This window comes from Pelecanus crispus, chromosome 10 (assembly GCF_030463565.1).
Source record: "Pelecanus crispus isolate bPelCri1 chromosome 10, bPelCri1.pri, whole genome shotgun sequence".
In the NCBI taxonomy this organism is placed as follows: Eukaryota; Metazoa; Chordata; class Aves; order Pelecaniformes; family Pelecanidae; genus Pelecanus; species Pelecanus crispus.
The window spans coordinates 35,213,385-35,240,115 of record NC_134652.1 but is presented as its reverse complement, the minus strand read 5'-3'; the positions used below and the strand labels follow the sequence as shown (position 1 = coordinate 35,240,115).

Sequence of the window (26,731 nt, the reverse complement as noted above, 5' to 3'; positions counted from 1 at the left end):
TCAGCCTTCACTCACTGCCAAAAATGCTTTAGCCCAGACTATCTTTAAGCTAAGCCTTTCTTTTTCACAGTCAAAAGTGAAGACTGGTTATGGTTGTCACACAGGTGATAGGCAGTAATGCATGAAGCCATAGTAACTTGATTGCCTTTGGTTATACATGTAACACATTATTTTAAGAATCTCTTTTCAGCAAGGGAGATAACTTTTTCGTTTCTTAATGATTTGGGATCAAATTTATCCCAGTGGAGATCTATACAGGGTTAACCAATAGTTCTAAATGTAAGAAGGAAAGAATAAGTAATTTTTAAGGAATAGCCAAGGAACATTTTTCATAGATACATTTTTTCATGGAAAGACTTAGTGTTCAGCAGAAAAAGAGGTGAATGGTAAATTTAGTGGGTAAGCTGTTTAGTGGGACAGGGGAATTTCTTTCAGTACTTTCAGGTGTTTGTAGTGTTTAGGTTAATCAGTAAATCCAGTAAAATCCTTCTTTGTCCCATAGGTAAAGGGTCCATATTAAACTCGAGGCCTCTGGGAGGAGGAAGGAAGTTTTATACCAGTGTTTCAACAAGGGAGGTGGACTGAGGGAAGCAGAAGAAAAAGGCCAGGACCCACAGGACTGTTACAGCTGCCTGCACAGCAGTATTGATCTCTCTTTGGGTTGTGGTTATCAACCAGGATTTGACTATTTCCGAGACAAAAGTGTTAAAGTACAAGAACATCCATTAGAAAATGTCAGCAATTAGTTAGTAGAGGAAAATGGCGAAGAAAAAGAGAAGAAAGGAAGAGATGCCAGTGTGGATGAAATGTCAGTGAATGAGGTCAGGGGGATGTTCCAGAGAAGCGGCGTGTGGAGGTGAGCTGGTATTTGAATGTGCAGGGAACGAGGCGAGGAGGGAACAGGGCAGTTTGGTTCCGTGACATACAGTTGCAGGATGAGCAACTGTTAAAGGGAACATACAAAGGCATTTGGAAAATCGGTGTTACGTGTAGGCTGGGTTTTGAAGTGTGGATTGAAATGATGTTATAAAAATCTTAGTTTCTTTAAAAATGAAGAAAGTAATTTTAATGGTGTGTTTCAGGACAAAGTGAAAAGTCACAAATTTGGAAGTGACAAATGCTTGCCAGAGCTATAAACACGACCTTTGCTGGTTGTGCTCTAGTACTCAGTATTTACATGACCATGTGCTCTTTTTCAGTTAGAATAATGTATGCATCAGTAACATACCACTTCTGCACTATGCTACAGTGTGCCTAGGTCTATCTTCAGATGATTGAGGAAAAAACCGAAACGTTACCAAGGTGTAAAGGGAAATTAGTTCAGATATTTAGTATCTAGATTTTACTTTTGCATTTCACAGCATGGTAGCAAAAGTGTGGCAGATTTTTCTTGGAAAATTAGGATGCATTCCAGCAGAAACTGATGCAGAGACTCGGCTTTTTCCTGAAAAATACCTTCCGCTATTCCCCATAGCTAAGTATTTAGAGCTTGCAGGATCAGGGCCTAACAAGCCACATACCCTCTTAATTTTTTTTTTTTTTTCTCCAGGAAAACAAAACTCTCCGTGTCTCCATGTTAAAATCATTGGAAATTGAACTTAGTGGGACCTAGCATGTGATTACTTTTTTTAGACAGGATTTTCTTCGTAGAAATTGGACTGAGTTTTTTTTTTCTCCCAAACCAGATGGTAAGTGATTCAGTACTTTTAGCAGTAGAAAAATGATTTGTTTTCTTTCCTCAGTAGTTGGTGTGAATGTACTTTTCTTTATCTATTTACATATTATGTAAACATAACTTTACCAGCAGTTATATACATAGTTTACAGTTCTAATCCGGCAGAGAGCCTTGTATAGGCAAGGCTCTGTATAGAGCCTTGTGTTGCACGTAGAAGGAGTTGACGTTGCTTACAGAGAGCTGTTCACGTGGAACTTATGGCAGATTTGTAACTGTATTTGTACTTTTATGTATACGCTTAAATTTGTGACACTGTACGAGGATGCCAACAGAACTGTAAGTCCACAAAACAGCTGAGTAACTTTGCACACTTTACTTCTTTTCACCTAAGAAAGTCTGTGGGGATGTGGGGATGCCCTTGATCTCTTCTGCTGTCTTCCTGTGGTAGGGTGTAGTCCTTGTGACTTCTGCTTTAAAGCTACAAGCTTTATCCTTTTTAGAGTGTTGGGGCGAGTTCTTCCTGGTGTACGGGGGGAGCGAGGGCCTCATTTGTGTGACCTTTTGGACTTGTGCTGATGCTGCTAGGGGGACTTCGGAAGGGATTCCAGTAATGGTGAGAAATATTTGGGAGAGTATTAAAAAAAACTTCTTTCACGTGTGTATCTGATTTCTCAAGGTTATCTGCATCTATGTTTGTGTGTGTATATGCAATGTTAAAACTGAATGCTAAATGCAGTGTTGTTCCTTGTTTTGTGCTAAATAAAACCTACCTGTAAACCATATATATGTCGTGTCAGCATATGGGTATTTGAGGCAGAACGAAAGGATCTGAAGCTGACAGCGTACTACATTATAGGGAAATTGTATGTTACAGTGTCCAGCCACTGATTCCTTATACGAGAAGGTTCAAGCAAGGTTGCCCAAGCAGCCTTACAGTTGTTCTTTCCCAGCAGTTAAGAGCTGTTTTGTAAATTTGATGTGCTTTTACCCTGGCTTTGTCTGAGAATTAAAACGAATGCATAGAGTCATACTGCTGCTTTACCGAGATGGTAATACTCTACTTCAAAAATAGTGGCCAGTTTCTCTGTTTACAAATCTGGCTGTACACAGTTGGAATGGGATTATCTGATTCGCCTCTTGGTTCTCACCTCATCTACGCACGCTTCAGTTGAGTCACTGGGGGTTTGCGCACAGAGGAGCTGGCCCCTTGCCTTGTTTTCCAGGTTTACCAGAGAGTTGAAACCCAGTTCTTAGCATCTCCCACTTGAAAAATGTGACAATCTTCTGCTTTTGTGAATTCTAGTAGGGAAAAAAAGACACATGAATTAGCATCAGAAATACTGTGCTGTGACGTGTCAAGTTTTTCTCAATTAAATTATTCAGTGGAAGGGTGGCAGAAGAGGGCCCTTGAAACTAGCGCTGTTTTTTTGTCATGGGCCAGCAGTCAAGCTGGGGTGATTGTGCCTCATATTTGTGTAATAAATTACTTTTCCCTTTATGCAAGAGGAAGGTTTGGGGGAGTTTCCCTCTCGGGCTATGTGGCTGTTGATGTGGTCACGTAAGGTGGCAGAAAACTGCGTCTGCAGGAGGATGCGTAATCCTGCGGGATGCTGCTGCGCGGGGTGGTGTGTGAATCCCATCTGAGGTCAGACTGCCTGCTGGGAGGAACAAGAGCTTGTTTGGCCAGCGCTCTCTGTGTGTTACGTACCAAGGGCTGTACCTCTGGACATATCACAGTCGCTAACGGTCATGTTTTTTGTAACTGGGAATTGCTTTATTACATTACCAGAAAGAAATAAAAGCACAAAGCAATGGTTACGAACTTCTAAACGCTGTATCTGTAGAAGAGCAGAACAGTAACTCCTAACCCAGCTGTTGTGGGCGTGCAGGGGCAGTGGGATTAAGATTTCTGTTCTCTCAGACTGTTGCTGTGTGTGCTCTTGTGCTCATTGTAGCTGCCTCCTGACTGGCAGCAGAGTGCTTGCTTGCCGGTGCCACAGCTCCTGGTGTCCCCTGGCAGCTAGCCGCCTGTCCCTTGCTGGCCAGGTGTTGCACAGGGAATGGCACCATGCCTGGGAGTGTGGCAGTGGCTGCGACATGTATAGCAAGCGAAGGGAGTCCAGGAGAAGTTAAACCAGGTCATCCGTCAGTCAGGGAGAATGAGGAAAGTCTGCCCTCAGTGTAGGGGGCTCTGAAAAAACAGGGTTGGAGACCACTTATCTGTTACCTCCTGTGAGCCCCAGGGAGTAAATACTACGGCAAAAACTTGGCTCAACGCTTTGAGGACTAAGTAATTGCTGGAAGCTCTAGGTTACTTAGGACATAAGCATGCATTTATAAGCACTGGAAGTACTGAAGAGAGTTTCTTCTGGATTCAGTTAATAATGGGGCGCGTTGTGTACAGTTTCTTTGCTTGATTGGTTCATTTTATTGTGTGTAAATATACTGCAGAAACAATTTTGTCTTTTGTTCGGTGTTACTCAGCTGGCGTCCTTCTTGTAAATCCACTGAGTTAAGGGGAATAAGTAACCTGCTCTGGTCTGTCTGTGAAACAAGGTCCATTTAAAATAAAGGCCCGCGAGGGATACGGTGGGACTGGAGAGGAGTTAGAAGGACGGTCAGCAGAGGAGGCAACGTGCAGCAGAACGGAAACCTCCAGGCCACGTGTGCCACAGGCACAACAACTCACCGGCGATGTGAGTTGCTTCAGTGAAAATGGGAGTTCTGCTCTCCCATGTGCGGTACAAAACTCAAGCTCCACTGATCTTAGTGGAAATGATGTGGTTTTGCACTAGGGCAAATGAGAGCAGAATCTGGCCAACTGTTAATAGCTTTTTGTATTTGGGGCTGAAATAAAGTGGCTGTGTATGCAAATAATTGTGCAAGGGTGATTCCTAAGTGACTTATGAGAGGCAAATTCAACATTTAATTGTTGGAAATACAAACTGTTTGGCACAAATCTCCTGGTTTGGCTGAGCTGTACTTGACCTGTGACAGAGAGAGCAAAGGTGATTAAGTCCTGGGATCCAAGGGGCCAGTCTGTAACGTAACTCAAGGCAGAGTCAGTGCGTTGGCTGCTTTGTAATTGCAGATACTCATTTTGTGTACAAACCCAGTTGGTCATTATCTCATCCCAATCTTTTTGTGTGAATCTGAGCTATTTGACTTCAAGGGGGTGGCATCTAACTAGAATTAAAAAAAAAAAGGGGGTTGATAACAAGAAGTTGGTTGTTTTGATATGAAGATGTTGTGATGTAACCAAAATGATAAAATCGGTTAATGTATGTGCAGAATCTGAAAACTTTGTGGGAAGCCTAACAAATGGGAAATAACATTTCTTCTGCTCTGTGCCCTGCTTTTCTTGCAATATTTTGACCCATGCCTCGGAACAAGGATAATTTAGCTCTTGGAATATAAAAGAGACAATTACAAGCAATCCCGTTGCTGTAGCCTAACACAGTGTCACTCCTCAGCTGCGCTTCAGGAGCCAGCTGAGCATCAGGAGCTCTGCTCTCATGCCCTGTGGTGAAATGATACCTGTTGGCTTAAGACATCTTCATGTTGTTAAATTCTTAAACTGTGGTAATCTCACCACAAGTTATCAGCCGTCCTTATGCCTAGAAATGTGGTCATCCCATTCAAACTCCTGAAAGCAGAGAATGTTTTTCCTGAGACCAAGATTTAAAAATGCTATTACCATTCAAAGAACCTCCAGAATTTGAGAAAGTAAATTTTACTTACACAAGTTCTTCCATTCCCATTCCCCCTGCCCCCCCCCAATAATGTAAAAGTGGCAGTACAAGTGTGGATGGTGTGGAGAGACATCAAATTTTGTTGGGACAAAAGTGTGAGCCCAGAGCTGATGGGGTACGTCTGAAAATACTTCCTGGCAAAAGCTGTACTGGCTGAGAATCAGAAGCTCCCATCCAGTTGACATCACTGGAAGATGCACACACAAAGTGAAAGTAGTATGTGGCCTTTAAGCTTCTGTTGCTGTGGTATGTGAGGTTTTATACTACTCAGAAGAATTGAACCATTCACTTTTCTGGGTAATTGAGATAAAACGGGTATCTGTGATCTATTCCAGTCTGGTCTGTCTGGAGCATGCCTCCATGACTTTAATGAAGTGGCGCGTATGCACAGCAAGGAGGCTCTTTGGATGGAAACATTGTAATGCAGGACTCGTTAACTGATAATGCTTGATAATTTTTGAAGAGATGAGTACAACAGTTGCTGCTTATCTATATCATAGAAATAACTTGAGGGAATATGTTCACCAAAGTGAAATGTTCTCTAAAATGCTTGCTAACAGGTTACTTATACTTGTTTACTCCAAGAGCAGTATCTTTTTCTCTAAGCCAAACAGAAAATTAGATTTTTCTTCTTATTTAAGTATGTGAGGAGTAACTGTGAAAATTGGTTGGTCACCAGTGGAAAATCAGGCCCAGTGCTTTTTCTGTGTGTTTGGCCAAAGGAAGGGGCATTTCCATTTTCTGTTGCTGATTGAGTTCCCCTATGATCTTGTCTAACATACAGAAACACTGAAGCCGTATCAAGAATATGGTCTCTCTTGTGCCCTATCACACTGAAAAATCAGGCAATCCAGTTCTCCATTTGTGTGTGCCTCCTCCCTTTGACTGTCCTTTCAGATGCAGGCTCTCTGGGAGAGGAGCTGTCTGTCGCTGCGCCCAAGCCTGCGGGCACTGCTGGAATAGAGAGAGCAGCTTTCCTTCCACTCTGCTGCTTGGGTGGGACTGAGGGCTGAGTTGGAAGGCTGGTGGGTGGCTGGCTTGCTTTTCTAGGTGAACCCAATGAAGCAAATGGATTGCACAAGGAGTTTTGTGTTGCTCTGGCTGGCACCAGGTGTAGCTGGATGCGTCAGAAATCCCAGAGCTGCTCAGCTCTAAGCCCTGGCTATGCATCTACAGCAGTAGTCCCCAGGGAACTGAGCTTACTAGATGGGAGGATACAAGCTGCATTAAAAGGCCAGTCCCCGGGGGTTTAGGAGCGATAGCAGAATAAATACTTACACCTTGCATTCATTTTCCATGGCACAGGATTTGTTCTCCCTTGCAGATGACTTCTCCAGTGCTGCTTGGACGTGCCTGCTGCTGTGATTGCTCCTAAAGCCTTGATTTGACAGTAGCCTCTGGCGTGCTGTGGGCCAGCAGATCTGCGTAGCAGCAGGCCCACCAGTCTTCCTGCAGAGAGTTAAGGGAGTTTTGGAGAAATGGAGTGATTCAAAAATTCGCCACTCTCTTCTCTGTGTCCCTTGTCTCTGACGCAGCCGGGCGGCAGGCTGGGGAGGAAAGCAGCACTGGTTTTATTGTCTTTCAAATGCTTAGGGTTGCTGACGTTAGGTGCTATAAGCGTAGTTTTTTTGAGAGGAGTTTTGTAGGTGAGGAAGAAGCATCGCTATCAGGTGAACTGGAGGGGTAGTACTTTGACCTCTTGGCACACAGGACAGGCTGAGGAGGAGGAATAAGACTGACAGAAAGAAAATCCTCTTAATCTGGGCAATGTTAGCTTGTCATCATCAGTTCGGTAGTTATGTAGCTGCAAGCCTACTGCTGCCTGCTTTGCAAGGGGCAGATCATTAATGACAAGGCATGGCAGAGTGCAGCATGCTTAGGGCTTTGAGGTGCTGACAAGCTGATACCACCCAGAATAACTGCAGAGAGCATAGTTGTGTTCAACACAAGGTACAGTTTTAAGAACTGAAAAAACCTGCTATCCAGTGTGTCACCCTTAAAGACAAACATGCGGCATACATGCTGAAACCTAAAACTCCTTCACTTTCGGCCTCCCCAGCAGCTGCATACATGCATGCAGCGTCTCCTTAGTGTGAGCCACAAGGTGAGAATCAGTGTAGCAGAGGGATCGGAGGAGCTTTGGGGTTCCCTAGGCCAGCTGGATGGGCAGCAGTCCTGTGCCTTTTGACCTGAGAAGCACTGGAGCACCTGGGTAGCCGTTCTGGGCAGGGCAAAGGGGTGGAGCAGGCATACTCTTAAGGCATATAGGTCTCTGGCAAGACTGAGAGCAGAGGCAGTTTTGTGGGACTGAGGTAAGAGAATGCAAGAGCACACTCACTACGTGGCTGCTAAGCAGGGAGCAAGAAAGGATTTTACTGTTTGTGGCTGGAGAGATGGAGTGAGGAGTGATGGATCAGGTAGAGAAGAATCTGGCTGGGCTGTGGCGTAATTGTACAACATACCCAGAGCTTGCATTTATCCCAGACCAGATTGGAAATGTTCTGGTATTCTTCAGTAGTGCTTACAAGCATCTGATAGTCACCGTACTGGGCACACGACTCACTGCCCGGAGCACTGACAATTTGCCCCCTCTTGTTTGTCATACACACCTGCAGATTTAATACTTTTCTTTTGCAGAATACAGCACTTTCCCGTCCTGTGAAACAATGCTTCTCTTCTGCCATTCTCATGGAGATGTGGTGCGATGATATCACTTCCTAGTGAGGGGCTGGTGAATCACTTTGTTGGTGTTCATGAATCACTTCTTTGCTACCAGTTTCTGCACTGGTCTTAATATAATTTCCAAAAGCAAAAATCATCATTTCAGAGCCCTTTTACTTTTCGTTAAAGAAACAATACTGGCATTATCTCATTGCGTAATGTACTGAACCCAAGCTCCCAGCATGCTGCAGAAGAGCCCTCCCAAATCTATTTGTGTAGCTGCAGGTATTGCCATCTATCCAATCGGTCCCCTCCCCGGCAGTGGAGAGCTTGCTCACATCTGGGTGGGGAGAGGGCGCGTACGTATTTGTCTTACAGGCTCTGGTGGGTAGTCTGATAACTTAGCTCAAAGTTTTAAAGTTCTGCTGTGGGTCTGATAACCTCTTGCATAGGAGCAGGAGTGCTCCGAGCTGTCATGGCTAGGTGTGCAAAGGCTCTTCTGCTAGTTGAGAGCCTCTGATGTTTTATTGCCTGCCTAGGAAGTGTAAGTGGTTGTTCCTCAGCTTTGCACCTCAGGTGGTGTAAAGAAGGCAGGAAGCAGGAGTCAGTAGGTCTCTCGGAATTTCCTTGTCCAAGGGAAGAACAGACGGCAGGCTGTGTGGTTGTATCAAGGCAATGTCAAAGGTCTTCGACATGCATCTTCTTATGCATTGGCACAGGGCTCTTTCCTGTGCAGGGGAAAAAGGAGCTGCACACGGTGTGAATATGATCTTGTGAGAGTAAAGGCACTTGTGGTTTATTCTTGGCAAAACCTGAGGCTGCTTTAAGTCATCTTTATGACAGTACTAATCTTCCGGCAACCAAAGGGTCAGGGAATTGCACGGGAAGTGCAGAGGCGCCTTTGCCCATTACCTTGTTTGATGGGCCAAGCGTCCCTCCATCACAAAGATCCAAGCTGTTTCTCTGACCAAGCACAGCACGTGCTCCGGCAGGCCCACCGCTGCCTTCAGAGGGTATTTCCCTGTTGTTTTGTCTTGACCATTAGGCCTTTCTCTTCCTCTGTGATGCAGTGTACATTGCCAGCTGGTATTTGTAACGTGTTCGGTAGAATTTTCAAATGAAACTGCTTTGGAGGAGGTCAGCGTGCCGTGGGGGACACGGCCTGTGTGTGGGCAGCATCTGACAGATTCCTGTCACTGTTACCCAACAGGCTTGTCAGAAATGACAGCACCTGCCTGTGGACTGCACTAACGCCGCGATGCTAGCCAAAATGGGAAGTGTTGATGGCATTGTTTGCCCTGTGTGTTCATATTCATAGCCCCCCCTCCGCTACGAGAGGCACAGTCTAAATGTCTGGATGGATAGTTACACGTGTTAGGATAATGATACCAGATACCATTCAGTTCTGAGCAGCCAATGTGTTGTTACTGTAATAGAAAAGCAGCACAGAAGATTGCTTAAGAGTTTTCCAGTTATCAGTGACTTTTCTGCGCATAGGCAGGTAAGGAGGTAACCTGTCTAAAAGATTTCTCATTCCAGAATTAGTGCCAAGGATCAGATCTTCCTGACCCCATTGCTGGGAAGCTCTGTTCTCACATTTACAGTGTGCCTACGTGCTGGAGATTTTCCAGTTTAATTTCTCTTTTGTGATGGATGGAATCACTTTAAATCTGCTTTTTTGTATTGAAAGGTTATTTGACTTTTTCTGCCCATGTTGCAGCCGTTAGTGTGTTTCATGTATGTTATTAGCGCTCCATAGCAGAATGCTGGTTTGTGCCCAGTAGGGATTCTCAAAATAGCCATTGCTTCGCCCTCTCTCTGAGCTTGTCTGCAGTCCAAGCGGCTTAATTTTCCATGTGGTCCACTGTCAGCCTCCCATTGTAAATTATCTGCCCTTGTAACCTACAGCCTGATTATTCTTACTCTGTTCAACGAAACTACTCACCATTGAGTGTAGCAAATCAAGTTGGTGTTAAGAGAATACCTGTGAGAATTTCCTAGTTGCATGATTTGTACTTACTTTGTAAGTCTTGTAAGGCTGTTTGGTTCCATGCTGCCCTGATCTCAAATGCGTGACCTTGGAAATCGGTTGATTTGAATGTAACCTTTTTTTTCATTTGCAGTCCCCGGAGGACTGTAATTGCAGCATTGCCTTGTGACTGTGCTGAATTAAGAATCAGAGCCTAGCTGAAATTCCCAGACCAAAGGATACAATGGCTACTAGTAACCTTGGTGCCTTTTTAATGCTTTTTCTAAACAATATCTTTTTGCATTGTACATGGTCAATGTTTTTGGGGGAAAAAAAAAAAGTTTATTTCTTAGGTACCTGTTAATATTGAAGAAAATAGTGAGTCCTCTTCTCCCTTATCTGCACACCTTCTCCTTCCATATGCTTTGTAAACTGATCATCTCTTTCCATTGTGGTGGGAAAACATTTAAATAGCACATTTTTATAGACAAAGGAAGGAAAAATCCAACAGCTTTGTACTGTGCCTGTAGGAGCTCTCAGTCTAAGTATGGCAAAATTAGCAATTATGAAATGTAGGCCAACAGCTAAGGAGAAGAAGGGAGCAAAGTTACAGATGCTAAATAAAGACAGGATGAGATTGTTTGAAGAGGCAGGAGGAAGGATAGAAGATACTTGGCAAGAGAGACCCAGCGATATGGGTCAGCTTTACTCCCATTGAATCCAAGTGTTATCCAAGGTTTATGGAGATACGACATCCAAAGCCCTCCCAGAGAGAGATCTTAGCCCAGAGGGCAGCATGGGATAAGGCTCGAAGCACAGAGAAGAAAAGGAGATGTGTAAGAACGGAAGGAATAAGAATAGTAGAGGGGGAGAGAGTTAGTAGGGAGGAGGAAAAGTGGAGGGGTTGGGAACAGCCTGGGATAGGACTGTGTAAGTGTGAACTGGGGTCTTGAGCAAAGTCAAAGGGACTTCTCCCAAAAATAACAGTGGTCTCAAGCCCAGCACAAAAACTTGAATTTGACCTGAAAGTAAAGAGAATGACAGCAATTCTGCTGTGTGTTACATCTGCATTTGGAATTTCAAGCTTTGTTTTGCCTCTGGAGTCCTCGGTCTTGCACAGTCCCGTTACAGCAGTGGTGGGCAAGGCAGGTTTTAGTAAGAGTGAGTTCCTGTCCTTGGGCAGCTGCACTGCTCATGTGCATTTTTAGTAAAGGTGATCCCCAGAGTGGAAGAGTAGCTGGTGGAACTAGCAACAGCAGCTTTTTGGAAAGCAATGCTGAATTTGCCATAGGCACGACCTGGTAGCATTTTCCCCAGCCAAGCACTGGGATGGTGTGTGGAGAGCTCTGCATGCTGAAATCTGGGGCAGCTGAAGGGCAGACAGACTATTCTGGTGCTTGCATGTCTGCTGGAGAAGGTGGCGGCGTACCTGTGCAACATGGGGAAATACTGGTGCATGCCGAAACTTCCCTAAAGAGCTCTGATTAGAAGATGCAGATGTGATGCTTTAAAAAAAGGTAATTTACTGAGAGAAGAAAAACTAGTAATGAGCTGAACAATTAGCTTATCTTTCACCTTTCTAGATACTTTAACAGCTAAAGATTTAAAATTAATCTAGAAGAAGTTGGAACATTAATTTTGAGCTGTTAAAGTCTTCCCGATCAATTTCTGGTGTTCTTCTGGAGGAAGTGTGTCTTATTTCACGTTAGCTTAATCCTCACTTTATTATTGTTATTGGTCAAATTAACTGCTATCTTTGTCAGAGATCACAAACCCTCCACAAATCTGATTGTATTTACTTACGTGTTTTCATTTCTTGAAAGGGGAAGAAGTATTAAGAAATAAAGGGACTTCGATGGGAGTTTGTTGGAGTGAGGAATCAAAACTGGGTCTTCAGCACGTCTTAGCAACGTATGTGAATCCGTAGAATGTATCTGAAATTTTGTATGTATTTGAAGGTTTTCTCTTGTTCCACTAGTGTCTTTTCCTCTCTCTTCCCAGTCATCATTTCAGAAATGTCAGAGGAATCACAACTGAGCGTTTCTCCTGTTCCCACGTGTGCTTTGGGATGCGAAAGAATAACATTAGCACACAGAGACCTTGACTTCTTCCTCTTGGATGCCTCTGGACGATTTTATTAGGCAGTCCACTGAGCCTGTGATCAGTCGGAGAGCAGCTGATGATAAGCATCACCAAGATATGGTACTGGACTGCTGATCAATTTTGTGTCTTTCAGAAGACTTGAAAAATTAGATTCATGAAACATCACTCTCATAAACCACAGGCTCACCATGAGGACATTAGGGCAGCCACAACTGTACAAAGTATCTTCACCAGCAATCTTTCACCCTCTGACAAATCTTTTCTTCTTGAAGGTAACTGTGGGTGGTCTTCCTTTGTCGAATTTCTGTAAATTCGGTACATCACTTTCTAGTTATGCAGCTGATACTCGTGTTTATATGAATGGCTATTTAAAAAAGGAAAGATCAGATGTTTGTTGTTTCATTTCAACATAAATCAAACTTTGTACTCACATAGCAATTCTAGTTTAGCCCCAGGAATAGCTTTAGTATTGCTAAGTGTCTGGAGAGTATTGACTACAGAGACATGATTTTAAGCGGGCTATAATAGTTTCTACAGCTGTTAACAGTTCGCAGAAGAAAGGCAGTATTATTCATCGGTGTTTAAAATGTGCATGACTTGCATTGCACAGAAGTCAGATTGGGAGAATGTCAGAATTTTTTTTTCTGAAATTCTGCCAGGAAAGTCTTCAATAACTGGAGAAATTCTTTTCACTGGTGAAATCAACATGCAGCACATTGTGTTATTATAATTGCTTATAGCTCACCATGAAAGTTGTCTTTGTATGTGTGGATGTACAGCTTGTACTGTTTTGTTTTTATTTATTCTGCATTCTTTATTATAATGTTCTTTCCTTTTTTCCAGACCAGAAAGATTGTTATTGAGCCTTCCACAAAGCTGAAATAATGCTGTGTGTTAAAAAAATGTTAACAATTTGAAGAAGTTATAAAAATTTATAAGTTGACTGAATACTTTGGAAATTTCTGCATATTTTAATATAAATAGGTAATGCAAATGTTTGTTCTTTGCATTTAGAGGTGGGTCTCTGTTTTCTAAAGGTCTTGTATATAAATTTGATTCTTACAATTACATTAGAACAAAACTAGTATTTTTTCAGATTGTATAGTAGGAAAAATGTATTCACAAAAGACACAGAACATACATGGGTATCTCTGAATGTCATACAGTCATGAAATTTAACATAAATAGTATCAGTTGTTTGAATGACTTCATTAAGTGCATTTAGGGGACTGCTGGTTGCAGTCAGCTGAGGTCCTTCCATTCAGTTCCACAGGTCCTGGGTTGGCCCACAAAGAAAAAGACCATGCTGCAGCTAACTGAGAAATAAGAGGAGATGATTTCTCTGTAGACAGCGTGAAGTTCCAGATTGCACTGGTGGAACTTGCGTAGAAATTCAGTCACATAAAATCAAAGAAATCACAGAAGACGACAGAGTTATTTCAGATGAACTTGGTGTTAGCGGTGAGTTCAAGCTTTATTCATAACTAAAATCATAAACCAGAACAAGATAGTCCAAAAGAAAGGAAGGAAGAGTAGAAACAGGTGAAAGGGAAGAGGTAAGTGACAGAATACTGGCAGGTGAGCAAGGACCTAAATGATGACAGACAGTTCTAACAAAGACTAGTCCAAAATGGTAACAGTTCAAATGTTACGATCCACTGGAGGTGCTGGTTGGCTAAAAATCTGAAAAGACAGGCATCAAGCTGCTTTTTTGGGAGGGTGGAGAGGAGCAATGTGAGTTTTGGGTGGTTGTACAGAGTAGAAAGGGTTTGTTAAGTTTCCCTGAAGGAGAATGAATGTTTGACACTCCAAGGCAATTTCTCCACAAGCAAGTGTAGCAGCAACTAGGAGTGGACCTGGAGAGCTGCAGCTCTAGTGAGGTCCCCTGGACTGCATGCTGCGTGCAGCTGGTGTGCTTTGCCTCTGCTGCCGGGGTACCTCTTCCAGCTTAGTTTCGTCCGAAAGGAATCTGGTCTGCGCGCTCAGGGACTGCTCCGTGATGCAAAGCAAAGCATGGTGAGTGGGGCATTTGAGGGACTGGCTTCAAAAGTGCACTGCTGCTCCAATCTTACTAATGTAGATGCACCCTGCCAAACTTTAGGGTGGGAGTGGTGACATGGGACAGGGTGGAGGGAGTACTCAGAATGCACTAGTTCCTGCTACTGGTGCTGGCAGCATGTGGAGCTGAGAGCAGTGAAAGCCCAAAGGAGCATGGCACCTGAAGAGGTCATCAGGAGCTGTAGTGCAGGGTAAGGCCTCCAGGAAAGAGAAAGGGAGAATGATGCAAGGCTGTGTAGGTGTGTTTAAAAAAATAAAAAAGATGCAGTCCCCTTAACATACATCTTAGAAGGAGGATTGTGGGATGGTTTTGTCCAATGAAACAATATTATCCAATGAGTAAGTTTACTCCAGAAGGGACAAAAATACCTTTTAGACATATGCAAGGTGACAGTGAAGTTAGCTAAAGCTTTGCAGTGTCTGCATTCTCCTCAGGATAACAAACTCTTTGGGAAAGTTGGTGCCTCTCTTAAGGTTTCTGTAATTTAGTATTTCAGGATGGATTCCCTCCTGACGTATTGCCCATGAAATTCTGATAGGGCTAGAAGCGCTTTGTCACACCAGCTTCATTAAGAAGTGTGCAAAACTCATGCACACGAGTCCCAGGTTTTCAATGCGCAGTTTTTATAGATCTTTTTCTCAAGACATCCTGGAACATGCTTTGCTGTGTTCAAAGGCTTCCTTGGTTGTTGTGACCAGTGCTATGAAATTACATTCCTGCTAGCTGGTGGTTTGCTCTGTAGAAAGCTGCTTATAATTTTCAAAGACTGCTTTCCAAATGGAGTCACTATGGTAAATGAACCCTTTTAAACTTAAACTCACAAAACTGAATTCAGTTGAGGAAACAGTGTTGATTCTTCAGTCTTTTGTGAGTCACTTCCACTGTAACATTCTCTGGAATCATTCATTTTTGAGTGTTAAAAATGACTGGTTGGTAATGAGGAGTTATCATAGATTCAGAGGTATTTCCACATTCCCTGTCAGTGTGCCACTTCATACTGTATTTATTCTCACAGAGCCTGTTATATAAAAGTACCATTTTACAGAGCAGAGGCACAGAGAGAATAAATGATGTAGATAAGTCTGTGTAAGGAAATATGTTACAGAGCTGATCTTGGGTTTCCGCAGCTGACGATGTTTAGCCGCTGGACTAGCTCTCCTCTTGTTCTGCAGCACAGTTTTATTCCTTTCTTGCTGCGGCTCTTGGTCATCCCATCCAGCACAGCCAAAAAGGCTGTTGCAGATACAGCCATCAGGTCAGTCTGAACGCTGTCAAAAAGCTGATAGGATTCTTAGCTTTAGTGACAGGATTATGTCAAATAATGTGATGATTAGCTGCGACAAATGTGTTTAGTACCTAAGTATAGCACGTTTATGTATGCCAGTACTTTGAAAACAAGGAAAGCAAAAAAATGTATGGACAATAGGTTATTGTCAAGAACTGTTATCCTTGCTACAAGCAATGGGCATACACAACAGTTTGGCTTTTGAACTTTGCTAAAATGATTTGCTAATAAGATTTTGGCTTATGAAAGATGATGAAATGCACGAGCAGAACACAAACGTCTTTACTAGATCTTGTCAGCAGTTGTGAAGATAAATTTTAACGATGTTAGGATTTTCCAGGCCTCTTTCAAAATGACTGTGTTGCCTCGCTAAATACGCCGATTGTTGTATGTCTTTGTCCAAAACCAGTTGGCCTTAATTGCTTCTGAGCAATATTTCCTTGGAAGCTCTCATAACAAAAGGCAATCCAAAGAAGTCGGCATGAATCTCTACTTAGAAACTGGCCATGTTCAATCTGTTAAAGTATGTAGAATTTCTTTTTTCCTGGGGAAAGGCAGAAGAGGGCAATAGGTGCAGGATGTGGAGGGAAGAAGCAGTGCCATGACCCTGCAGCATTTCTGCATGTTGAGTCAGGGAATGACATTTAAACAATTCTCACTGCACCCAGTATGAAAAACTATGATGCAGATCAAATTGCTGGCCGTGCTCAGAGAGAGATGAGGGGAAAAAGGTCAAGGCACATATCCATAGGTAACCTTCCCTGTATTTCAGATGTTGGGGGCACTTACCAGCAAGCCAAATGGGTCTTTAATGCCTCTTCCCCCTCCCCCCCACCCCCTTTCTTTGAGGGAATGAATGTCTCTGGACTTTCCATCTTTAGAGATGGTGGTTTCCACACCACAGTGATTCAGCCCGCATGGACTCTTGACCAAATCCCAGTTTGTTTCCCGGTTTTGTTTTTCTAAAATATTTTACATTTATCAGGGCATAAAGGCCTCCTTACTACGAGACAGTGTAAGAAGGAGAGCTGTGCTCTTTTCACTGGTTAGCTCTCAAAGGACAGTTCTCCATGCTTCTGAAAATGTTGCAACTGAAGCAATTGAAAAGGAATCACTGAATTTTGACTAAAACTAAGACCGAATTCATACATGCTCCTGGCTTTTTGATGCTATGTGTTTATGTAGAGTTTCCTTTGAGGTTTAATAAGGTCTGATTTTTACTTGAGAAATATACCCTGCCTGAAATGTTCTAAGATTTAATCAGTGTGTTACTGCATAGGAAACTCATATACATTTGTTTAGTTACTAGATAAATAGGTTAGTATTGACAATGATTTCAGGGGATAGTAGGTTGTTAAATTAATGTGAAGGGCCTTGTTCCTTTGCCTTGCTGGATGTTTTTTGATGACTGAATTCTCTGGGTTGCCCTTTTTAGGGAATATTCTGGTGGTTATCCCTGTTATCGTGTAAGTGGTAGGCTCAGTAAGGACTTGGAGTAGCTTGGCTCTGGAGTTTTAAACACTGAGAGAGATGCTAGGCAGGAAACCTATAGCCTGTGAAAGCTACAAATGAAAGAAATTATACCCTGAAAATTAAAACCATAAAATGTTCTTTCAAAAGTTCATGCATATATAGAGATACATTATCCCAAATGATACATCATATGAGTAAACAAAATATTACTGTAATAGGTTTGAGACCTAAGATGGAAACCTCTTACAGTTTACCTCTGTGAAAATAGAGCTTTACTCCCTTCACACCCTGTGTCTTCTTGTTGTTCGGCATAGAGGAATACTGGTATGTACAGGTTTATTTCAGAGTCCCCTTCATGCAGTTATCTCCATTGTCTGCTTTCTTTTTTACACTACCTTCTTATATCTCCATAATTTTCTCCCTGTACTCCAGTAATTGGTTGTCTTCCTCAGATTCTGCATGGGTTGCCTGAGGCTGTGGGCTGAGGTAAGCTCGTTGCGTGGGGGCATCCTTTCTTTTCAAATACCAGTACTTTTAAAATGGTACAGGGCATCCAAAATGCAGGACATAGATGTATGGGTATGCTAATAACATTACAGTTGATTAACAAATATTCAGGTCACCAAGTGTTCAGAAACTGCAGTGTCTGAACTAAGGTTGTCTTTCCAGTGGAAGTTCAGCCTTGTTTTGCATATGTGCAGTGAGACAAGGTTTCATAACATGGTCACGTAGGGTGTTTTTTTTTACTTTCTAGCACAGCCGTTGAGTAGAGCAATCAGGAGGGAGCTGGTGCAGCCATTGCTATGTGCATTGTGACTTGAAGAGTGGCTCTCTGTCCACCTCCACATGGCACTAATACTGTGTCATCTTGGCCGTGCAGGAGATAGAGTCTGGTCATAGTGGACATACTGCATGTGGAGCCCGTAGGGCAGCAGGTAAGCGTCCTTGCTGCTGTGGCTTTGGAATCATTGATGATAGAGTGCATTGCTGAAGTCAGTGATATAAGATCAACGTAACATTCATAATCACCTCTGAAACCTCAGATTTTCACATTTCAGAATGTAAAACACAACCACCTTTTTGCACTCTGTTTTCTCATGTGACTGACCCAGTTTGAATGTCTTATCCTGGAGTGGGAAGCAAGTGTGGTACTGTATGTGGAGGATACTGTATGGTATCCCATATTCAAATAGATGGTTTTCTTCCTGCACAGAGCAAGATGAAAAGGAGAGAGAAATTATTTCAGCTAAGTGAATAATTCACCCAGAAGAATTTTTCCAGTGTATCCAACCTTCTCTTCTACTTGCATCATGTTGATGGTGCAATTGCTGTTCTCTGGTATTTATGTACCTTTCAAATTTGTATTACTTCTTTATCTCTGTGGATTGATGTGAAACAGTGTTTTGTGAGCCATCGTTAATCATGGTGTTGGCTTGGTGGGGGTTTGGGTGCTCTTATTATATTGGTTTTGCTTTCTGTTTGGATGTCTGTTTGTCTGTTTGCACGGACAATTCCAAAATAAATGCTCCTGAGCTAATAAAAACTTCAGTTTCCCTGAAGACTGCTCTGTGAAGCTCAGACGCTGGCTTTCTTCAGGTGCATTTGCTGGTACAGCTCAATTGCACAAATGTTTGCAGATGGGGCACAAAGAAAGGTTGAGGTAATGGAATGGAGGAAACGGTCTGCAGCATAGTCTTTAGCTCTTAAAGGGTGCTGAGCGCTTTCTGTGCTCGGAGATGCTTATTGTGCAGAATCTTCATACGCATCAAAGATGAAACTTATACTTAGTCAAGTGTTGGAAGGGTCACTGCTCTGTGATCTGCATCTCTCAGATAGCTTTTTCAGTCTTGTACCTGTTAGCAAGTGGTTCCTGTTCTTCAGACCGCTGTTACCTGCTCCAGGAGATAAGGATGGGATGGAATACTGTAGTGTACGTGATTACTGTTCACTGTGGCTGGTTCCTTCTGCTGATATCAAAAGGTGTTTTATGCCCAGCCTGAGGACCCTGATGAAGCTGTGACCATACTAGCTGCTTCCTCTGTCTCCTGCTGAAGGCCTCTGGCCTCCCATTCAGCTGTGTGTAAAAGCATCTTTCAGCCAAGAAGGTGTGAGTAATCTTGCCCAGCTTCATGACATTTGTCTGCACAGAGTTAACCTTGCATTTGCAAAGGAGGTTTTAAAGGGTGTCCATTAACCCAAGGATCCAGTACCTTGGGGAATGGGTGAGGCATGAATGGACAGGACATGGTCAGGTTGGTTCAGAGGCAAGGAACAGGTAGGAGGAGACACCTTTGCACCAGGACAGTTTTACTGCTCCCCCCTGAGGGTCAGGGGAAAGTAGGTGAGGAGAACATGGACCTCCAGATGTGGAACTGGAATGGGGAAGGGAAGAGCCAGGGGCCAAGGTACGGAAATCTGGCATGAAGCTGGCAGGGCCAGGGGTTTTGAAGGTGTGTCTTGAAGTGGAGGGATACTGAGAGAGATGATGGGAGGGGGCTTTAGGAGAGAACGGAGGAAAGAAGAGCACCATGCACTTGCAAGACTAAAATATATGCTATCTGGTACCCACTTGCAAAGGACAGAGAGATTCCTGTGTGGGTCTGCAGTTTTGAAAACATCTATTTGTTTTGTCTGCCTCCATGATTAGGAGGCCAATTTAGGGCTTATCTACTTGGGGAAATCCCTGCAAAATAGGCTAGGTATGAATTTACAGCCTACTTAAAGACCCAGCAGTAAATGCAGTGTAAATTCACACTTCAGCTTATTTCACAGGAACTCCCCCGCAGAAACAAACCCTCAGAGTCACCTCTGTACCTCAGTCTGGTGCTAAAAGTGAGTGGAAGCTTCTCAAAATGTGGGCCTCCAATTCCATTTTTATAGCTGGGTTTTTCTGTCTCCTGGGGCTTTTTGCAGCTGCTATAAATCACTGTAGCTTTGCTGAGGATGGAGGAGCTGGGCCACTTTACACCACTCAGGATCTGACCCTTGCCTCAAGTAACCTTTTATTATCAATTGGCCAGAGGGTATTTTCCTTTTTACTGGCTTCTTTATTAAGCTTGTTCATTCACTCCCACCACTGCTGATGTCTTTTTTTTTTTCTTTCTTTCTTTTTTTTTTTTCCCTGTGAATTTTGTGTTGTGTCTTTCCTCCCATGTAATTTCCTAATAGTGAACTAGTGACAGAGTGGGCTGCTGGTATTTCATCTTGTGGCTGGAGAGGTCAGGCTGTTTCTGATACAGACAAACACTCCATTACAGTAAACTCACAGAAAGTTTCCTTTTCAACCTGAAAGGAGAAGGAAATGGACTCTCCACCAATGGTGCTCAAGAATTATTTCTGTGAGCTGAACTTACACTAAAGGCTAGTATGGTAATGTTCTGTGTAGAGGAAGGGAGAAAGAAAAAAAAAAAAAAGAGGAAGACAAACTATTTCTTCTTTCTCTTTTTGCTGAGATTTGGCTTGAGTCTTGGCTCCTTATCAGATTATAGTCCTGCAGTAAAAACACCAACCCTTTGCACTGTGTGTTATTGAAGAAGTAGTTGTTGCTGATGTCCAGCTCAAAGAGCATAAGCATTTAAACCTTCGAAGTTCTCTGTCTGCTTCTGGTATTTAGGGAAACTTGCTTCTTGGCAGGAAGAGCTCAGTAATAAGGCAAATACATAGCACAATATGTTAATCTAGCATGGAAATAAAGTACTTCTCCTCTGAAGGACAGCATCAGGCAAATATTCCCAGCTTTGCCTCTTCAAAGCTCTGAGCAAAACGTGTACATAGTGAGGTTGAGACGAAAGAAGCCGATGGGAAACTTTCATTCCCTCCTCTTCTGCTTGTCATTTTTTAACATTTGCAACAGCACGCATGGTTGCCAGATTTGATTACAGAAGTAGCCCTTGGCACTGAAACTGATGACTGAAGTAGCCCTTTTGGTAGATTGCTCCCCTATGATATTGGTGCCCTCTGAGGAAATTCAGTCCGGCGCATGGCAGCAGTGCAACTGGAAATCTCTCTCTATTGGCCCTGCTTTGTTCATTGGGTGAGTTCAGTACACGTGGTTTTAGTTTATTTTTCATTTGCATGTGTGGCCGATGAAAACCCTCCTTACCAGTGAACTAAAGTCATGATTTCTCTGCAAGTGCCATGCTGAACTAGTGCTGTGCTATTCCTGTGTTGAAATTTATGATTTTTTTCATGTTTTTTGGAGTTTAGCAAGTATTGCAAATGCATTTACAAAAGCAGAATTTGACACTCTGTAATAATATCATACCCACAATAACCTATGGATTTACACCATTTATTATTCACTTTTTATTTGAATGACATATTTCTATTCACTGGAGTAATGTAATTTCTGTAGAGAACAATAATCCACGTAACTAACGCGTATAAGCACCGCTATCCTAGTGCTAATACATGTCACACATTTAATGAATTTGGCCGTCAGGTGACAGATGTTATTTCTTTGTGGGGTCAGTTAAGCATCCACCTTATTCTTTATATGCCAGTTGTTCAGGTAATTCAAAAGGCTCGGTCTAGTTAGCAGATATTGGAAGTTGGTAGCAATACTACTGTTTTTTGAGTTGTGGAAAGTTGCCTGCGTGCTTGGTGACATCTGCATAAAAGATGTAATTTATTGTCTGGTTAAAAAGAACTAAAACGTAGCTGACCATTGCTGCAAGGTAAGGAAATGTTTCTTGCTGTACTCTATGGCAAGAGTAAAAACACTGCCCCTGTCTGCTTGATGGCAGTTTAATTTAAATTTATTAGACTGCTCCAGGGTATACACAGGAGTCTTAATTATGTAATCCATGGTGAGGTTGTGTGTACCCAGTATTGCAGTGTTCCCTGTGCATGGAATAATTTGACATAAAATGCGCTCTCTACTTCTCAAGGGAGAGGCAAATGTAACAGAGTATTGTCTTACCGTTCACTACTTGGACTTAGCTGAGTTCCCTTTTATTAGAAAGACATTAATAACATTAATCTAAGTGTTGAAGGAAGAGACGCTGCAAGATAATAAATATTTATGTCCCAAACTTGACACAGTATCATAAATCAATAATTTTTTAAGAGATTTAATTCTTCTGTCTGCCTAATTACTTGATTTGTGGCACCAGTTTGCTTAAATTTGTTTCTGTGGTAACTTGAATAATTTTATGCTTCTCCCTTCTACAGAAAATTTAGTATTGATTTGCTGATTTCCTCTTTAAATGCAGTCAAAAATCCTCTGTTTGCTAAGTTAAGAAACCAATAACATGGAATGAAAATGCGCACTACATTGCATTGCCTGAGCTCTGTGATTTGTTGACTTTGACATGTGCTGTTAATTATTAAAAAATATGTTTATATTAAATATATAATATTTTCTTTTCCCTACCATTCTGGTATTATACCTATATGAAAATACTAGGTTAAAGGGTAGTTAAAAGTTTGGTTAATTTAAGTGTGGGAGCATATTATCAATTGAAAAATGTTATTTGAAAGATGACTTTGTAGTTGAAGCGGTTCTGTTACTTGAATGAACGTTGCAAGGTCAAATGTGGATCAAGCGAAAAGAAAGTCAGTTGATGTGTGTGCACACATTTGTGCTAGGTGTAAGTCATGAAAGTTGCATAGACTTAATAGTCTTCTACCATCTTTCATACACTGATTTCTATTATTTATGAAATACTTGCAGGGAAGAGACTGTGTCCTCTTGCTGCTCTTGGTTTGTGGTGTATCTGTCTGCAGCACGCACAGAACTTGGTCTAGGCAGCCTGGCTAATTTATAAGCCTTCGAAATAGGATCCTATAAGGAGTTGTACAGGGCAAACTGCTGTAAGTAGTGCTCTCAAAGTGGTCATTTCTTATTGCATAATAAGCGTATTTCAGTTGGTGGCATACGCTTGAATGTGACTGATCTTTTAAAAGCTGGTTGATGAGGGATGCTCTCCTCAGCTTGGGGAGCCTAGTGGAGCAGTCGGTGCCTGGCTGCCTGACGCTGCGCGCTGACTCAAACAGAAACCCTTTTTCTTTCCAACTGTAGCTGACATAGGCTTTTGCCGTTCTGCCTCAGCCACAGAGTAGGTACAAGCCCAGCCAGATCGGTATCTCACTGCCGTTGCAGTCTCTATGCCAAATCTATGTTTCAAGACATCTCAATTACTCTGGTCAAAATTCCCATTTAAAAAGAATAGTTAGAATTTCTCAGAGGGAGAACAATCCGCAAGTCAATGATCAACGAAGCGTTAAATGAAGAATGATGTATGTCTCTTGCAGTCTTCACACCTACAAGAAGCCTTTTCAGAGCCTGACTGTGCCGTATTTCATCTAGCTACCTGCTTTACGTGTTTAGAATGAAAATGCACAAAATCCCATTCCCCCCCAGGAGATAAAGCGCCATGTCACACCACACAGCTGGGTGTTTCAGAGCCAGTCAAACTTGATCCAGTCCCTGGGCCTATTCCACTGGGCTTGAACTGCCCTCTCACGGGCATGGCAGAGACCCCCCCTGCAAAATGGGCAGCTGCTCCAAGATCGCTGGAGCACAAGGTCACTGTGTGCGAATCTTGTAACTCTGTACGATGTTGTGGATCCCTTGGGTCACTTCTGCTTCCTGGCAATGCTGCTATTGCAGAGAGAAACCCGGTAGCCCACCCTGCTTGACGCGCCCCTGCAAGAGCTTTGAAACCAGCAGGAGAGAGTCTAGCTGCTTTCACACTGGCAGAGCCGTGTTCTTCCCTGCCACTTCCTCAGCTATGCAGCTTGGGCCCAAGCAGACTCTCTATGGAAGGGTTAAAAGTACTGCAGAAGCCAAGCCAAGGCAAAAAAATCAAAGCTATGTTGAAAGGGCAGGGTTACAGGTGTTTTTCTGGACAGAAGGTTTTATGCAGGATACAAAGATCATGCAGAAGGAATCTCATGACCTGGTTTCCAAGCTCTTGGGCCGATGGCTCCTCTTCTCTGTTTGAAAGCATACAGAGCATGTGGTTTGGCAGTGGCCTTCATATTGGGCATATGTGTGATACACGCCTACGCACGGGTAGGCTGTGCCACACTTGAGTTTCTCATGGAACAGATGCTGACTTCTATGAGAATTACCTTTTGTATTATTGTCATTAATATTATTGGTGTTTGATTACTGCTTTCATAATAGTTTTATATGGTTATTGTGCCAAGAAGCCACAGTCTGAGTTCCTTTTTCATTTGTCTTGACCGTTGGACACATTCAAAAGAAAAAGACCATCCAGGTAGGATATATCGTATCCTAGTTGAGCTGTCGTCTGAAGGCTAGGGATCTAGTCTAAGCAAAGTGTATGGGCGCTCTCTGTTTCTCCCTCATAACTGAAGATAGCCAGAGTGATTCATCAGGTATGTAAGACAGTGAATCATCTAGCAATACTGGCTGTCTCTGCTGGTGATGGAGAGCCAGGATGGTTAGCCTAGACTAGGCATTAACTTTAGGCTAAAGGGGCATGCTTTTCTTGCTCAGAGCCAGGGAAGCGTGAGTTTAATTTTGAATTAGCAGTATTTAGATGCAAATGAACATAAAGAGAGCCTGGAGTGCTGCGTGTCTGCAAAGGCAGCTGTTGCCCACAGACAGATCGATGTGCTGCAGATGCTTGGGCATACTGTATATGCCCAGAGCTCCTCTTTGCCACATCTTCAGTGAGCATCCCTGGCATGATGAGACACAGAGAGAGGTTCCCTTTTGCTGACTCTGCAAGGACAGCTGTGACTTCTGGCAGGATGTACATAGACAGCTAGGGTGGAAATATCTTAAAGTCTAGTGTAGAAGGTGGACTGAGTTCGTCTGTCAGAAACCTCACTCCTGGCTTCCTCATGCCAGCAGCATATCTAGGTCAGTTAGAGGCGGCAGTTTTCTTTACTGAAGCACTTTTCCTATTGGAAAGATAAAAACGTACCAGTATGAAGATGCTCTGCACTGAAGGTTTGTTCCCTTTCCTGTGGGACACATCAGCACTTCTTAGATCAGTGTTCCTTTATTCATACCAGGCAAAGTAGGGGCCACCTCAGAGTTAGAGGCCTTTTATGTTGCTAGCATGGTGCAAACAGGCATTTGTTGTAAATGAGCACTGGAACATAATTAAGAATTTATCTTTACAGTTTCTGGAAGATTTCTCGTTCTCTGGGAAAAAGAGGGCTGCTATGAGTCTTATTCCACCGTGGTCAAGTTATTTCTAGCGCACAGTGTGAAAAACAAATCAAGAAGTTTTAGATACCATCTTTTGAAGAGAATGAAACTGGATTCAGTACAGCTGTCTGTAGAAAGATAAGGTCTAGCAGTACACAGTTCCTATTCCAGTTGTCCCTCTTTGTCATCTTTTTATACAAATACATATATATGGTCGTAGATTATCTAATTTATCTAGCTCAGGCATGCTTTAGTTCATTCCCTCTAGTGTTGGCATTCAAATCTAAGAGTATTTCTGGACATAATCTGAATTATTTCATAATTATGAGAAATCCTGGGGAGGTATCTCAGTGTTTACAGAGAAGTATCTTGCTTTATCACACTTCAGATTTATCAACACAGCCACATCTCCTTTTAGTATGTTGCAGTTTAATTAGCTCCACATCTTGAGTCATAATCTGTTTCGCTGGGGCTGAAGCACACACACACAAAAGACAAAATGGGAAATGTAAAGAAGTAATTGTGATCTTTGCCACTTGGATTTGGTGCCATCTGTTAACATGACTTCTTCTAAAGTCAGTTTCAAATTTGTTGAATTGGAGTTTCATGCTGTGGGTAACATTTCCCTTCATTGTGAAGCTGTCAGATGTAGCTCCCCTGAGAAAATCTCCCTGCCAGTCTGAGATCTGGGCATAACTGTCTCCTGCCCAAAACTGCCATGCTTCTAGAAAGCAGTGGCACTGTTTACTGTAGCTGAGGATCTACTCCATAAAGTCCTTCAAGGGCAAACTCTAATTGGGCAGTGAACCAGAATGTCACCCCGGAGGAGCAATTGCCATGAAAACCTTGGCAGGAGTTTCCCCAGATGTGTTGGAGGTGTCTGGGCTTCCCAAGCCACAGGTCTTTCCCTGGCTTCTCTAGAATATTACTTCACCATTAACTTGGTCTCTTTACCCCTCTGTCAGAACGGTGGATGTTTCTGATTTTTCATCCCCTTTTTCACTGCCTCTGTCTTCCAATAACAAAGTGTTGGAGGGACTTCAAGAGCTGATATAGCCAGAGCTGGCCAACCTGTGCCTTGGAGATGTATGTAGCTGTTGAGCAGTTCAAGGGTGCTTGTTGCATTGGGACAACGTCATATACAAAGGTCTCTGTGCTCACCAGGGCTGCTAGGTGGTCTGGTCTCCTGGCTGTGGGTGGAAGTGAGCTAGATTGCTACACCAGCACCTCTGAGATGGGTCTGGTCAGCCTCTCCTGCCTGTCAGCTCCTCGGGCACTTCCCCCACCTCTCAGCTTGCTGAGATAAGTGGTCATTGATCTCATTGATCTCAGCAGTGTAAAGACTTTGATGCGTGGCTTGTTAGACTGGCTACTCCAGGGCAGTCTGTCTCTCTGATCCAGTGTTATTCCTGGATCTGTTCTTAAAGTCATCCACTTTGAACCCTCTGCAGCTAACCTCTCATGATGCTTCACTATCAACTTTTTGGGAGGTTTTCCTTTTGTGTGCTCTTTTCCACATGTCAGTTACCTCTTCTCATGATTTTCTTGTTATTCTCGCTGGTGTGCAGAGTCATGGCACCATATATGAAACTCTCTTCTCTGTCACCGTCACTGTTAACCAGC

The 26,731-nt window shown here is 42.9% G+C and overlaps 1 long non-coding RNA gene across 1 annotated transcript; it reads left to right on the top strand.

Annotated features, from left to right (window-relative positions):
* The first annotated feature begins 1,554 nt into the window (after positions 1-1,554).
* Positions 1,555-12,237, top strand: LOC142594490 (uncharacterized). Its single transcript, XR_012831443.1, has 3 exons — positions 1,555-1,688; positions 11,881-11,968; positions 12,059-12,237. It is a non-coding gene; the product is annotated as an uncharacterized LOC142594490 (long non-coding RNA).
* Positions 12,238-26,731: the final 14,494 nt, after the last annotated feature.